Source organism: Ixodes scapularis, unplaced genomic scaffold (genome assembly GCF_016920785.2).
Source record: "Ixodes scapularis isolate PalLabHiFi unplaced genomic scaffold, ASM1692078v2 PGA_scaffold8__174_contigs__length_109621045, whole genome shotgun sequence".
Classification (NCBI taxonomy): Eukaryota; Metazoa; Arthropoda; class Arachnida; order Ixodida; family Ixodidae; genus Ixodes; species Ixodes scapularis.
In genome coordinates, this window is record NW_024609883.1 from 862,233 (window position 1) to 876,880 (window position 14,648).

The window sequence follows — 14,648 nt, forward strand, 5'->3', positions numbered from 1 at the left end:
CGCGCCAAGGGCTTCGGTGGTCGCCCCTTCTGTGGTCGACGGTCAAGGCCTCACGACCCCGGCGCCTTTCGCGAGCGAGGACCCCCCCCCCCCCCCGCGCCATGCGTCGGATACGAGGGGACGCCTCCCCTCCATCGCCCGCGCGACGTCACAACAGGCGGTCAACGGTGTTTCGCTTTCTTACGGCGCGCCCGATGAGCGACGCGAGCGACGCAACGTTGAGAATGAATTTTACGCACGTGAAAATTTCGACTGTTCGCGCAGCTTGTTGAGACAAGCGCCAGATGGACGACTCGTGAAGCAGACAGAAAAAGACCCGTCGCTTCTTATTTGGAGGATAGCCAATACATGCTACATGAGGTAAAGTACGGCATTCTTCTGTCTGTGATTAAACTTGGAATGCATTTTAAAATATTAATGTAGCTCATGGCAGCTTCAGAGACGTATTTTATGTTCATGGTGTTTGCTTTGCAATTGTTGCCTAGGCATTTTCACGGGTAACTGCGCAGTCTCATTGGGGGCAGAGTAATAAGGAAACGCTCACTAGCAGCATGTCTAAAACTGTGAGTTCCCATAGGCACTTTTTAAGAGCTTCTTCATCTGCAGTTTCTTGGATCAACCCGCAAAGCGGCACAGAAGGGATGCCGCTTAAAATACACAAATCTTGAAATGTCTATAGCAGTCAACCTAAAATAAACTACATAACAGAAACCATAAAACAGAGAGAGGACGAAACACAGACGAGTACCCATTTCGTCCTCTCTCTTTTTTATACTTTCTGTTATCTAGGACATCTTACCAACGCGCTCGTTAGGAATATAACTACAACAAACGTCGGCGAAAGTGCACATCAAACTCAACCTCTCTTTAAAACTCTCTTTTTTTCTGTTCTGTTTTTTTTTTTCTTTTTTTTTTGCGGATCAAATATATATATATATATATATATTTGTCTTGTTTCAGTACACAAGCTTTACTGAGGTGCTGAATTTATTTGGCTGTCACGGGGTGAACTTACATTGAAGAGATAGCAAAATACATCTTCTGAACATGCTAATCCGGGTGCACAATAGGTAAAAGCAGGGTGAAAAATAAAAATCGAGGAAATTTAAACCGCAATTCAGATCACGCCGCCTTTACAAAATAATTTAGCTAAAATATTCCGTAGAAAAAATTATCCCAAATTACTCTTTATTTATTAATCGTTTAAATCAGATGCGTTCTATGCGAATCTCTATTTAAAGTAAAGATGTCATCGAGCAAAAATTTCTATCTATCTTAACATAAGCGCCAAGCGGTGCCCTTCTGAGCTAATCAGAGTAATAAAGTGCCTCTTCGCTCGTCACTTGCGTAAGACCCTAATAAAAAAAAAAATGCCGGAACACACAAAAAAAGTTTAGAACAAGAAAAGTACCGTTCTATTTCGAGCAAATCTTAAGGCGAAAGCTTTTTCCCCTGATCTAAGAGATGAATTTGCTTTTGTTCGAGTATGGCAGGGATTGTACCAATACTTTCTTACTTTTAGATTTCGCGATTTGCCCGATTTGTTTTTAAGCGAGCGAATGGATTGACCAATAAATCTGCTAAGTTTAAAATTAATCTACTCGTGATGGGTATTCTAGTTACACTGATTTAAATGAAATGAATCTGGTTGAAATGAAATAAATCTGATATAAATTAAAATAACTCGATCTAAATAGTGTAAACCTGATTTATCTAATTGGAGCTTTTTAGTCGTGATTTTTGGTTCACTATGGTAAGAGACCGTCACTTGTCTTTTCAAGAAGCCTCGCTTTCCCAATTTACCAAAATAAGCTGCCTGCATAAGTTTAAGTTACGATGAAACGTTCCCACCAGTTAGCATTGGTAAACTAAGAATAAACCTGCGCGCTGAAAACATCTTAATTGCTGGAAATGACTGCTCTAGAAGCCGGGAGATGTAGGGAATAGAAATGTGTTTATTACCTAGAAAGTCAGTTCTATGCGGTGTATCTCCTCATGTACAAAAGCGTCATGCATATCTGTACGAGGCTGGCTGACACCCGACACATTTGGCTTCGTTTTGGCGGTAACGCGTGACAAGTAACGGCGTTATCATTAAAGCGTTACATTTTTTTTCGGTAACGTGTAACGGTACTCGTTACTTATTTTTCAAAACCGTAACTGGTAACGTACTTGCGTTACTGATTCCAAGCGACGGGGAACGGAGTTAGGTTACTCGTTACTTCTTCCCAAAACTCGGCAAAAGCTACACTTCCAATTTTTGTCGTGTTTTAAGCGCCAAGCCACGTGAATGGTTTAGCTTTGCGTGTTTCTTTTTTTGTCTTAAGTATTCGGGCGAATACATACAAAATATTTTAAATCATTATGTTCAGTTTGTGGATGAACATAGTGTTCCTTGAAATATTAGGCTTATGCATAGCAGTAACATCAAAGAGAAAAACGTGCTAATTCATAATGAAAAGAAGTAACGGAAAAGTAAGGTGCGTTAATTTTGAACAGTAGCGGTAACGCGTTTCTTTTATTTTGAAATAACGTAGGAGGGGGGGGGGGGGGGGGGGTAACGCCTTACATTTATTTCTAAGCCACGAGTAACGTACTTCGTTACTTTTTTCGGCAACGCCTACAGCACTAATTTGATCTTAGGGTATATTGTTATTCTATTATATAGTGAAAAAAATTGAAGAAGAGGATAAGAGCTCTAATTGGAACGAATAGTGGGTAGACAGGAACGAGAGTTGTATCTACTTATTGTGCGAACGCATTTGAATGCGCTCGAACAAGCACGAAATATACCACGCGTTGAGTCTACCTGGCAATCACAGCACTCAGAGCTCGGCGCTATGCCTTCTCCGCAGGCTATCACCTGCTCTTCTTTCTCAGTTATTTTATGAAGTCAGCGTGAATCTTTAGACAGCTTAGAGAGTTAATTTCTTAAGGATTCCTCGGAGGAAACATCATCGCTACACCTAAATGTCTTTGTGTTCCTCTTCTGCTGATTGTTGCAGATTAATCTCGGAAGATAAATCGTGAAATCGCTCGCGCTTTTACCCTTAAAGAGGCCCTGCAATCATATTTAGGCGCCCACTTTTTTTTGCAGTTTCCACGCCTCTTGGGGTTCGGGAAAGCCAGGGGGCACGAAGAGAGTAACTAATTATCAGTGCGTCATGTTTTGACCGGACGACGCGGAAACCTCCTCCACCTACGAGGGCGACCCGCGTTGCCGAAAGCGCGCTAAACGTGACGTCTTTGGTCCTGGTCTTACTACTGGTCAGAACCGCTAAAATCTTTTTTTTTAGTCGAGATACAAAATATACGCGTCGCGAAACGCTTTAATTATGTATGAATGTAGTTTTTGTTCAGTGTTTTAGATCAAAAAAGAAACAAATGCAGCTTATAAAGTACGGAAACCAGAAATGACCCGTCAACATAGACGCCACCAGGCGGCGGAAAAAACAGCGCATACTAGAAAGGGCTAAAGGGGAGAGGGGCCGACGAACGGCGAGCGTAGAAAGGTCCTGGATGTACGCGGCGGCGATGCGGTCGTATACCGGCTCGAGGATCAGAACGGTTCCGAGCGTTCCGAAGGCTTTTGGCGCGGGCTTGGCTGGCGATTTTGCCATTGTACGGTATGGCAGCGCGAAGTAGCTCCCTTTCTGAACTGATATTTACCCCGTGTTTGCTGTCGTTTGTGGCCAATCAAGTATTATGCCGAATTAGTGTTTAATCGCGCAGCAAATGCAATGCGAGCCGCCATTGCCGCCCGCTTCATACAGCTTATCCAACACGTGCTTTAGTAGCGCCCCCTGAGCCGTCGACACAGAGTGCGGTAGCCGTGAGCACTCGATGAGCTCTCTATCCCTCCTCTAGTTCACGGCCACTCAAGCGAGGACCTACGACGTCATGAAGGAGTTTATTTTTGTTTGTTTTTGTAATTCTAATTTGCCTATAACGTTTTAAAATAAAGCAGAATTTGAGAAAAGAAAACGTTCTATTAAGCTACTAAGTGCGCTCAGCATTAAGCACTTAAGCGCACTTAAGCTAAGCATTAAGTGCGCTCAGGATCGGTGGCAATTAAAAACCAGTCAAAACGTTGTTGCAGGGCCCCTTTAACATACCTACATAGTCTGCATTGCATATCCAAGGTTCAGATACGAACCTCTTCATTTGTCGTCAGAACTAAACTGGAGAAAAAGCCACGCGCGTCGCGCCGACCAAGCACGCTCGTGGTTTAATGGTTATCATCCTCGGCTCCTACGCAAAAAGGGCTCGAGGTTCGATGCGTGGGAGCAGACGAGCCTTTTTCTTATTTCTGTAAATGTTGACTTCTGGTAAATTCGAGATCCCTGCTGCTTATTCGATGCTGGAATGTTCTACGCGCCGCACCTTCTACGCCGATTTTTCCAGAAGCCCACACGTGCACATAAGGGGCTGCGCGTGGCGAGCCGAAGTCAGTCATCGACGGTAACATTTTTTTTTATTTACTTTTGTCCACAAGTTCGCCCCATTAGACGTTAAGTTGGCTTCAGTTTTCCTCTCCTTAAGAATTGTCATTCGTAAAACTATCACCCATTTAAAATATTAGGGGGCATCGTCCCAAGCACCGTACTTATTGAAAAGGTCTTGCTGGGGTTTGGGGGTACAATGTCTTTCTGAGACGTATCATTCAACCACCAGCGCTGAGAGGTCCCCATAAAGAAGTACGCATGGTCAGATGAAGAGCATTAAGTTCCCTTCAGGTTTTTCTTTGTATTTTTCAGAATAGGTGAACCAGAAAACACACGGTTTTACATGCAGCAGGAAATCGTTCAGTACAGAATATATTCTTACCTTTTATTTTAAGACTCTATATTAGTAGGTGTAACACCGCTGGAGAGCTGGTCGCAGGAACGGACATTTTTAATGCGATTACTTATTAAGAGCCTGGTGATGCCATGTATTCCATGGGCGGCTGTCTGCATCAGGCTAGAGACACGCTCTATTCAATCAAACGCCGTCATCGGCTGCCAAACTAACCATCCAAAATAAATTCAGAAGTACAGTGCGCGTAATACAAGCGACCAGAGCGTGCATAAAAGAGGGTTCACAGAGCCGCCTTCGTAAGTCTTCTTACGTTTCGTCACCGAAACATGCGTGTCTCAAACATCGCGTGTCAGGCAGATACGCTTTTCATGAAGTACAGATGCCCTCGTGACTCAAAGCGCAAGCAGACGTAAGCTTTCATAACGTAACGTAACATAAAGGGGCTGTGTGAACCTGCCTTTACGTTACAAGACTTACGTACGCTTACATCAAAATACGACTGCAGCTCACGGGCATAAGTGTGTTTCATTCGAGGAATTGCAACGTGGTAAAGGCTTGGCGACAGTTTGATACTTTAGACCCATGTTACGGATAAAAGAAACAGGGCGTGGAATGGCCAAATAAAACAAACATGTTTTGCGTCTAAGGCTCGTCAAATCATGAGGCGCTGGAGAAATGCAGCATTCTGCGTTAAGTCCTTATTTCAAACTCTTTTTGTTCACCTTCTGCCCATTGAAATGCAGGCGGGGAGGGCCTTAGAACGTACCTGGTATCGCTGCGCCGCAGCGTTCTTCCGCAACATAAAGTTTGTCTGCTTTCATCGCCATCACCACGGCAACGAACGCCGAATGAATCGAAGCACGCACGGTACCACCGCGTGAAGCCGGCAACAGCTCACGCCATTTTACGAACGCCGTCTGCTAGCCAAAGCCGAACGCGGTGTGTCAGATCGGCCGCCTTCGCCGCTGCGCCGCTGGCAAAGACGACGAAGCTGAGACACGCCGACGGCGATTGAGCAAGCATCAGCACGACGGGACGCCTGCAACGTGGGCATTTATTTCGATCAAAGGCGCAAAATAAGCAAGAGAAATTTTTATTTGAACCATAACGCGTGATATCCATGTTGGGGACCCCATAACTTTGCTGGACCTTTCCTGTGAACGTTTTACAAAGACACGGGGTGCCGCAATCAGAAAGCAGCTTCGTTTGCAAAAAATGGGGGCCCTGAAAAGGGCCGTTTAGACCGTTACCAGAACCTATAAATGACGTAACAAGCCCTTGACAAGCGGTTGGCGCATAAGTCGTTTTGATGCTCGCAGGTGGGCGACGGGCTCAGCGCAGAGGATCACTCGACGTCACCGGGGCCGTCAGAACCTTGTCCTCCGCTCTATAGGGAAGGTCCCTGCCTGCGTCGGAGCTCTAGATTTTGGCGGCCGCGGGGACGAACGACTGGAATCTATCAGTGTTTCCGCTTGCCTTCTCCCTTTTCCAAAACAAAAACTTTGCAAGGTGACCAGTGAAATGGTGGTTCTCGCGCCGTCCAGATGGAAGAGAGTTTTTGACGTGGGCCCAGGTGCCGTCCACCGTATTGGTGTGCGCACCAGTGTTCGGGTAGACAAAGTGCAGCTTGGGGTTGACGGTGAGGTGCGTGAAGCGAGCGTCATCTGCAAGCTTGCGATAGCCAGCCCAACAGTCAGTGATGATTATTGTTCCAGTGCGGACCCACTTGGCTATTAGCCCTTGCAGGGTTTTAGCGTCACGGGTCTCCACGATAACAAGAAAGAAGAGCCCGCTGCCGCGCTCCACACCGCCTAAAACCCACTGGCCAGGCCTTAAATACCCGCGATGGTAGTTTCGCAACCCGAGCATACTCTCGTGTAGTACTACAGTCACGCCTTGAACGCCAATCATCTCTGAATGCGTAAGGACGGCATTTACCTCACCCTCCCGACAAAGGCTCGTCCAATCAGTAATTGTCTTACTTCCGGCATCAGTCTCCCGCTGAATGACGGCGCACGGTAGGTTCTCGCACCAAAGGTAGATGATTTTCATGAGTTGTGGAAGCGTCAGGTGCGATCCCTCGAAAAAGGCACCGCTCCGTACCGAGACCTCACCCCGGCACTGAACCTTGACCGGCTTCGTCTTGGGCACCTCACGTGTCATCCACGCACAGCCTCTCCACGAGTAGCCATGCGCAGATCTAGCGCGGACTTGCAGCGTCATCGCAGCTTCGCACTCTGGGCACGCACGAGAACCCAGGAGCAGGAGCCCTGAAGCAATTTAATCGCTTCAAGAGTGTCTTTCATGGCGTCATGCATTGCTCTTGCTTATTACGCGCCTTTAATCCAAATAAATGTCCCCGTTGCAGTCGTCCCGTCGTGGTGTTGCTTGCTCAATCGCCGCCGGCGTGTCTCAGCTTTGTCGTCTTTGCCAGCGGCGCACCGGCGAAGCCGGCCGATCTGACACACCGCGTCAGGCATTGGCTAGGAGACGACGTTCAGAAAATGGAGACAGCTGTTGCTGGCTTCACACGGCGGTACCGTGCGTGCTTCCATTCATTCGGCGTTCGTTGCCATGGTGACGGCGGCGAAAGCAGACGAACTTTATGTTGCGAAAGAACGCTGCGGCGCAGCGACACCAGGTGCGTTCGAAGGCCCTTTCCGCATGCTTTTTAATGGGCGGAAGGCGAACAAAAAGAGTTCGAAATAAAGACTTAACGCAAAATGCTGCATTTCTCCAGCGCCTCATAATTTGACGAGCCTTGCAAGAAAAGCATGTTTTGAGACCGGAGTTTGAAGGTAGTTTTTTTACAACATGGGTCTAAAGTATCAATGTGCCGGCTTGGCAAGTGTAATACGGTCACCGGTACTGATGTGTCTGTGATGTGCGGTCGTATCTCGGCGTGAGCACACGTAAGCTTCGTAAAGCAAGAGAATGGGGCTGTTTTGCGCAGCCGTAAATGCGCTCACACTTACGATGCAACAAAGTCCATTCAACTTTAGCCTTTATTAGAGACGTTGGCTTACCCTGAGGCTAAGCCAGGCCATATTTCCGACGGCTCGCTCAAGACCAGCAAAACCCTCAACTGTGCGTTTTGTTTAAAGCAGAACGAACGTTTACGCTAGAGACGTTTGTTCAAATTTACGATCCGAAGCCTGTGGACTTGGCTATGGTGGCCAAAAAGCGGGATGTGTGATTCAGTATGCCGAGCTCTGCTGGGTTATAGCTGGGCGGAGATCCATCGATAACGTCGATAAGCGGATATCAGCGCCAGGCTGTACAACGGGAAAGGTGAAATAAGAAGTACTACATCGAGCGGCTTCAGAAGGGCACTGTCGCTGCAACCTGTCCTCATGGCGTCGAGCTCAATATGCCGTGCGAAATTCCCTTATGGCGAACAATTAGCGTCAAAAACATTGTCGCGTCCCAGCCACGGCGGAAGAAACACATTTTCGTGATGCCACTCGCCGCTCTTCCCGCAGGGAGCGAGTCAACAGATCGTGTTCGGAGCTAGCCTCGAACCAGGAGTAGTTAGTTCCGCGCCGCCGCGGAAGGCGTTCGGGTATGTGGTCCCTCCTCCGCGGCCACGGTGTCGGCGGCGAAGCGTGGTCGCCTTTTTCGCGTTGTGGTGTGTGTGGCGGTGGTGTGTGGCCAGTAGCTGGCCTCATGTTTTGCTTTGGTGCTGTGTCAATCACAGGTGTCACCATCGTGCACAAAGTTGAGCCTTAACCCGAAGAAAAAGCCATGCTTTGAGAATGGAAAAGACGTGCTTCGTTCCCAACTGCAATTCGGGGTACCGGAAATGCGCAGAGCGAGTGCCCTTGTTCTATTGTCCATAGAATGACGCTTGCTTGGAGCAGTGGTGGAAAAAACACGGTTTCTCAGGGACCCCATACTTGGGCACCATCCCCGTGCGAGTGAAGCGCGCTCGGTGCCCGAACATATTGCGGCCGTCGGGTCGGACAGAGAGTCACCACCTAATTGTTTGTTCCACCGTGGTCCCAGGTTACACCACTGTGTGTTTGTATCTGAGGGCAGGAGTCAAAAAGGCCACGATGTTTGGCGTCTTAAAAGAACTCTGAAAATTCCGAACGTGGGAGCGGGTTATACTTGGCGCGGACAAATGCTTAGAAAAATATCAGTAGTAAGCGAGCTGCATTTCGAGAAAAAAGTTATGATACGTCCCTTGACGATTACTAACAACGGTGTATGAAGTTTCTTCTTCTTTAGTGTCAACAATGCAGCTAAGTTGCGCTGTGGAAGTGCTGCGGCCATATCGATGATAATGCAGCGTGCTCCCTTGCCGTTTTCTCCCGCTGCACGAAGCAGCGATTGTCACACCTCCCCTAGTCGCCCATCGTGACTTGGCTGCACTTTAAGCCGAACAGAGAACTGGGGAGAACGAATATCGTGACTAGACACGGAAGCATGAGCACTTTGCTTCATCCAACCAGAGCCGATAATACCACGTGGTCTCATCCACGCCAGGATAAGTGAGCAAAAGCATAGAGCAGGGATGGCCACACTGACCCGGTCAGAGAGCCGCAAACGAAACCAGGAAACTTCCAGTAGCCGCAGGTTGGAGGGGGGGGGGGGGGGGAGAGGGGGGGGGGAGGGGGGGGGCAAACTTCTATCCAGAGCGATAAACGAAACTCGAACTACTTTCAATCTATTCGAGTGAAAAGCAGTTCAACTGCACGTAAGATAGCAGTGGCACAGGACTACCGAAAACAACCTGTCTTTCGATTTAAAACGCGTTCCATTTCCCCTTTGCTTGTGTGACCGGGCGGGAAACGGAGGAGAATGTGTGTGTGTGTTTGTGTGTGTGTGGGGAAGGGGGGGGGGGAGTATGGGACGGAGCCGCGAGCCGCACTTTAACACGCGAAAAGCCGCAGCTTGGCCACCTCTGGCATACAGCAAAAGACGGAATCTATTAAAAAGAAGGGCTCGGCAGCTCCAAGTACGCACAGCGAAAGGTCGTGCTGCAGAACCGACAAAGCCTGGGTTTATTAATCCTCACCTGTGCCAGTTTCAATCTGGGTGAGCATCGTATAGGCGTGTGATCATGGATCACTTCTGCGTCTCTCTTGTTAAAGGGACCATGAAGGCAATTTAATTTTTTTTTTTTTTCAAAAAAGGTGTTTCCGCAAGCATTGGGGTCTTGGCATGTCACACAATTTTTCCTAGAAGGATGTGACTCTTATTTCTGTACCTGCAAATAAATTTGCGAAACCGAAACAAACATTCAGATTTCTTCCCTTTTTCGCCTCTGGAAAGAGAAGTGACGTCAGGGAGCACTGTCGGCATCGGTAGGATTTAGTGCACACTCAGTGTGGTTCCCGTGGTTCGCTCTAGTGCACGGAGGTCTGTGAAGAAAAGCTGAAAGAAATGGACGACAACGCCGCGCTCGCAAACGAGTTTGATCTCCCGTTCAGCGACCTCACGCCGACTGAACGGGAGATGCTGCTAAGGACGCAGAACTCTGGATTGGCGACCGATGCAGCAATGCTGCGCATTGCTCCGTCGGTCCGCAGTTTACGCAAACTAATGTCGCCCGATCGACCGCACGTCTTTAGCCAACCTTTCGCGCAACCTGCTGTTGCACATAAACGCGGCATGATTGGTGAGACACCAGTTCGCAAAGCGAACACGAGACGACGCACGAAACCAAAGCCAAAAGTCCGCCGCCCCCGGCGCTCGAACCTCTTTTTCTTTTTTTTTTTTTTTGTCCATGGTCACTCGATGCTTGTTACGCGCTCGAGTTAGCAGTGCGGGATGCGTTCAACCAGTGACAAACGGAGGGATCGCTTCAGATTACGCTTTTATACACGGTATGAAACCTATTAATTCCCAACTACAACTTCAAAATATTATCCAACGTTCAAATAAACTTTTTTCATCACATCTCACCACGGAAATCGAAACCAAGAGCGCGCCCATCATTGGAACCAATCGCCAAACGAGGAGCCCGTTGTCGTCACGCATCGGCGCACTTTAGTTCACCTTTCTGCCGCCGCCTCGGTGGGGTCTCAGGCATCGTTCCCCGCGCTATTATTACCGCGCCTGTTTGCTCGATTGGTGCGGCACCCAAACTTCTGTTCGGGCTAGAACTTGGTCAACAGTACCTGAGACGTGACTGACATCCATTTCAATCGTCGAATAAAACTTCGAAGCTGCCTTCATGGTCCCTTTAAAGACCTCAGACAGGCGGTGCTCCTACACCGGCTAACTTTATCATCTACGCGAGTGTCGCCGGACCTTAAAGGCAGACCAAGACCAAACTTACTCTGTAGAAACGCCAACATCAAATTTGGTTGGTTGAATTGATTATTCTGACAATTTTATCCATTTACGTCTCTCTCGATTCACGATGTCGAGGGTGCTTGTTTTAAGCGATATCATTCCCTCGTCACAGCAATTAGAGCAAAACTATTGGAGTTTTTTTTTATTATTATTGCCACTATGCGGCACTGAGCTCTGAAAATGGTGCATCGGGTAGTAAAAATCATCAGTGCGCGTGTGCGAATCAGCTCTACGCATTATGCGCACTCCAATTATCTTGAAAGAGCGCGACGAGGGGCGCATGAATAATAAGACTGAACAGGTTCTTATATGGCCTCAAGGCGTCCCACGTGCAGGCGTCTCCAGCAGCAGGCAGCAGTAAAACAAGAGCTTAAAACAGATGACATGTTCGTTCCTATTATTTATCTCCGTTTCTATTGATAAGCGTACGGCGTGCTGAGCAACTTCCACCTTTCAGAGCATTTTCCTTGGTACTTGGCCGAGTTCGCAGAGAGACTAGTAAAAGTTTCCAAAGATACGTTCACGCGATGCTGCACGTTCTCCAATACCATCCTGGAAAATCCTCGAAGCCTTAGCGGTGGTCCCACTTTGCAAACTGCGCCGCAGAGAATTGTAAGTTTGCACCGACGTACTCTCGGCCCGTCTCAGGTGCGTTAGATATCACAACCAATCCTCATATCTTAGCGAGAGCTATATGCAATTTATCTACGAATATGTCAAAAATATCTGAATCTTACGATTTGAACTATTTGCCGTGCTATTACTTTATTTTCTATATCCCGCTAATGTTGTGGTAAAATTTCAAGCCTGTCACGTGTAAACTACTGGTTCCTTATTCGAAACACATTTTGATGTATTCCCCCTACGCATAGCATATAAGTTAACAGAAGTGTAAAATTTATTATTGGGTATAAAAAAGCTGTTATAAAGTGCAATATTAAATATAATCCTCCCAATATTATGGCGAATTCGGTGGTGTCTAAGGGATGTGTATAAAATCCGTAGACAAATATATTTCCGAAGCGCCTCACGCACAACTCTGCACAGGAGCGAAGTTTAAACTACACGATTTATAAACACGACATCCAGGATTTCGCATTCGAATGCAGTAAACCAAAAGAATTCATAGTCTGCTGGTTCCATTTTATTTTTTCTCAGAATTATTTTTTCGCGTTCCTGATACAAATTTTTTTTCAATAGGTGGGTTCGTCGTGAATTAGTCATAAACGATCATTTCTAATAAACTGTTAGGGACACCAATAAACGAGCTGTCAAAAACAGCCGTTTTGTATTACGCGAGTATAAATTTATTTTAAAAATCTCAAAAATATTTAAGCTATCTATAAATCATTTTCCCAGTTAACGTGAAATCACAAATCTACTATTCACTATTTCAGTCTTACATTAATTATTGCCATCTTGTTTGGGGGACAACTACACAAACAAACATAGAAAAACTTACTTTGCTTCAAAAAAAGATGCTTCGTCATATTGCCAATGAGCACTATCTCGCTCACACCAAACCTTTGTTTCCCAAATATAAAATAATTAATCTTGATAAGATATATGACTATAGATTACTGCACAGCTTTCGTTTTTCATCTCCTGAGCATGCTTCGCTTTTATGCAAGATGTCGGAGCTCTCGGATCATCCTCATAGTTTCAACACCCGTCTTTTCGAAAAATGCATAGTACCACAAGCTCGTACTAACTATACTTAGCAGTCAATTACATATCGTCTACCTTTATTACTTAATCATCTTCTTAATAATAATACTGATATATATCAAATGGGAAGGAAATTATTACTTATGCATTTCTTGTGAATTGTTCCGTGAAATTTCTTGAGCATACCCATACTTTTGTATAAGTTTTGCATTTTGTACAGTGCTGTTAGAAGTTATGCGTTTTTGTGCGCCTTGTGTTGTTTTGCGTAATTTTCTTCTATATGTAGCTGTATATGTTTTCAATCTGTCTCAAGTTCTGCGAATATTTTTTTTCTTTTTGTATAATGCTGTTAGAAGTTGAATGCATGAAGTGATTACTCAGCGTATTTTTGCATGTAATATCCTTTTGTGTTCTGAATGGATGTCCTGCTGACAAATTTTAGACGGGCCCCAGACCTCGTCAAGCTGCCACTGGCAGCTTTTTGTCTAGGGTCTCCGTTGGCTTAAAGGCCATAAATAAAACGATTGATTGATTGATTGATTGATTGATATAATAGCACAGCAATTTTAGATGTAAGGAATGGAAGTAGTGCGGTGATAAACGTGTTATTAGAAGGAGGATTATTCTTGTCCCCTTAATATAAACGTATCAAAAGTAATATTTAGTCACGTACTATATATTTGGGTTAGAGTAATTACCCCCTCACCCTGCGCTCAACGAGCCAACAAAAAAAGAAAGAAAAAAAAAAGGAGACTCGCGAGAAGAGCGTATATTAAAGCGCGATTATATGTCAGTCTTCTAAAAGAAACGAAGCCCAAGGTTCTGCACTAGACCTGGCTTGATAAGGATGGTTAACTGGGCAATTGGGTAAGAGTTCGTGCTGAAAAACTGCGCGACTGAGACGAGGACAAAAAGACGAAGAGAGTACAAGACAAGCGCTGTCTATCAACTGGTTTGTTAATAGTACATAAGGAGGAAAGACAATGAAATGAAAAGCATGGAGTCAAATGTTTGCGCGCTTGCTGGGCGCCTCGTGGACTATGTCACCTCTTTCTTTTTTCATCTGGTTGTAGAACTTGTTTTCTTCTTTCTTTCCTCAGGAGCTCTCCTCACCATAAATCAAGAAAGTTCACTTCGCTGCGGGCCAGAGTCACCAAAGGTAAAACTAGGGTGCCTACATGTCTGTCTTAGGGTGGATCGAGACATCCATTGTTGCCCTGAATATGCCAGAGCGTGACGCTCTCACGTACTCGGTGCGCTTGGGCGGTAAAATGGCGTCTATGCATTAGCGAAAGCTACGCGCTCGAGCTGAATTACAACGGATCGCGCGCACTTCAATATGCATAACGAAACGATTGGGCGAAAAAATGTTTGAGATGTCACCACCACAGTGGAAGAAATACATTTAGGTGATGACTCTCTGTCTCGCGCGGCGGCCACACTTCACTCGCGCGGGGATAGATGATGCTCAAGTATAAAGGGGCTTAGGAAAGCTTGTATAAAGGGTTTTTGAAGGAAATTATGCATTCTTTACTCTGTCCTGCTGTACTGTGTAGTAAAATGATGGATTTATGTTGGCGGCACTGGCACTGATTGCTTTTTCCTCCGTGTGCTTCCTGTTTTTTTAAACGAGAACATTCCGACGATGACTCAACGTGACAAAAATACTCGTATAAATATTAAACTTTCCCGCATAACCTAGTGGGCCTTCAATAATTTAGAGCAGTGGTTCTCAACCACTGATGTTTCGCGGACCCTTGTAGATCGGCGGAGATGATGGAGAAAACGTCTATTCTCAATCTTTAAGAAAGACAACTTTTATTGCCGGGAGGCAGGTCTTCGCGGACCCTTAGGATGCTTTCGCGGACCCCAAAAGG

The 14,648-nt window shown here is 46.1% G+C and overlaps 1 pseudogene; it reads left to right on the forward strand.

Annotated features, from left to right (window-relative positions):
- The first annotated feature begins 7,614 nt into the window (after positions 1–7,614).
- LOC115328295 lies at positions 7,615–12,929 on the forward strand (annotated as a pseudogene).
- Positions 12,930–14,648: the final 1,719 nt, after the last annotated feature.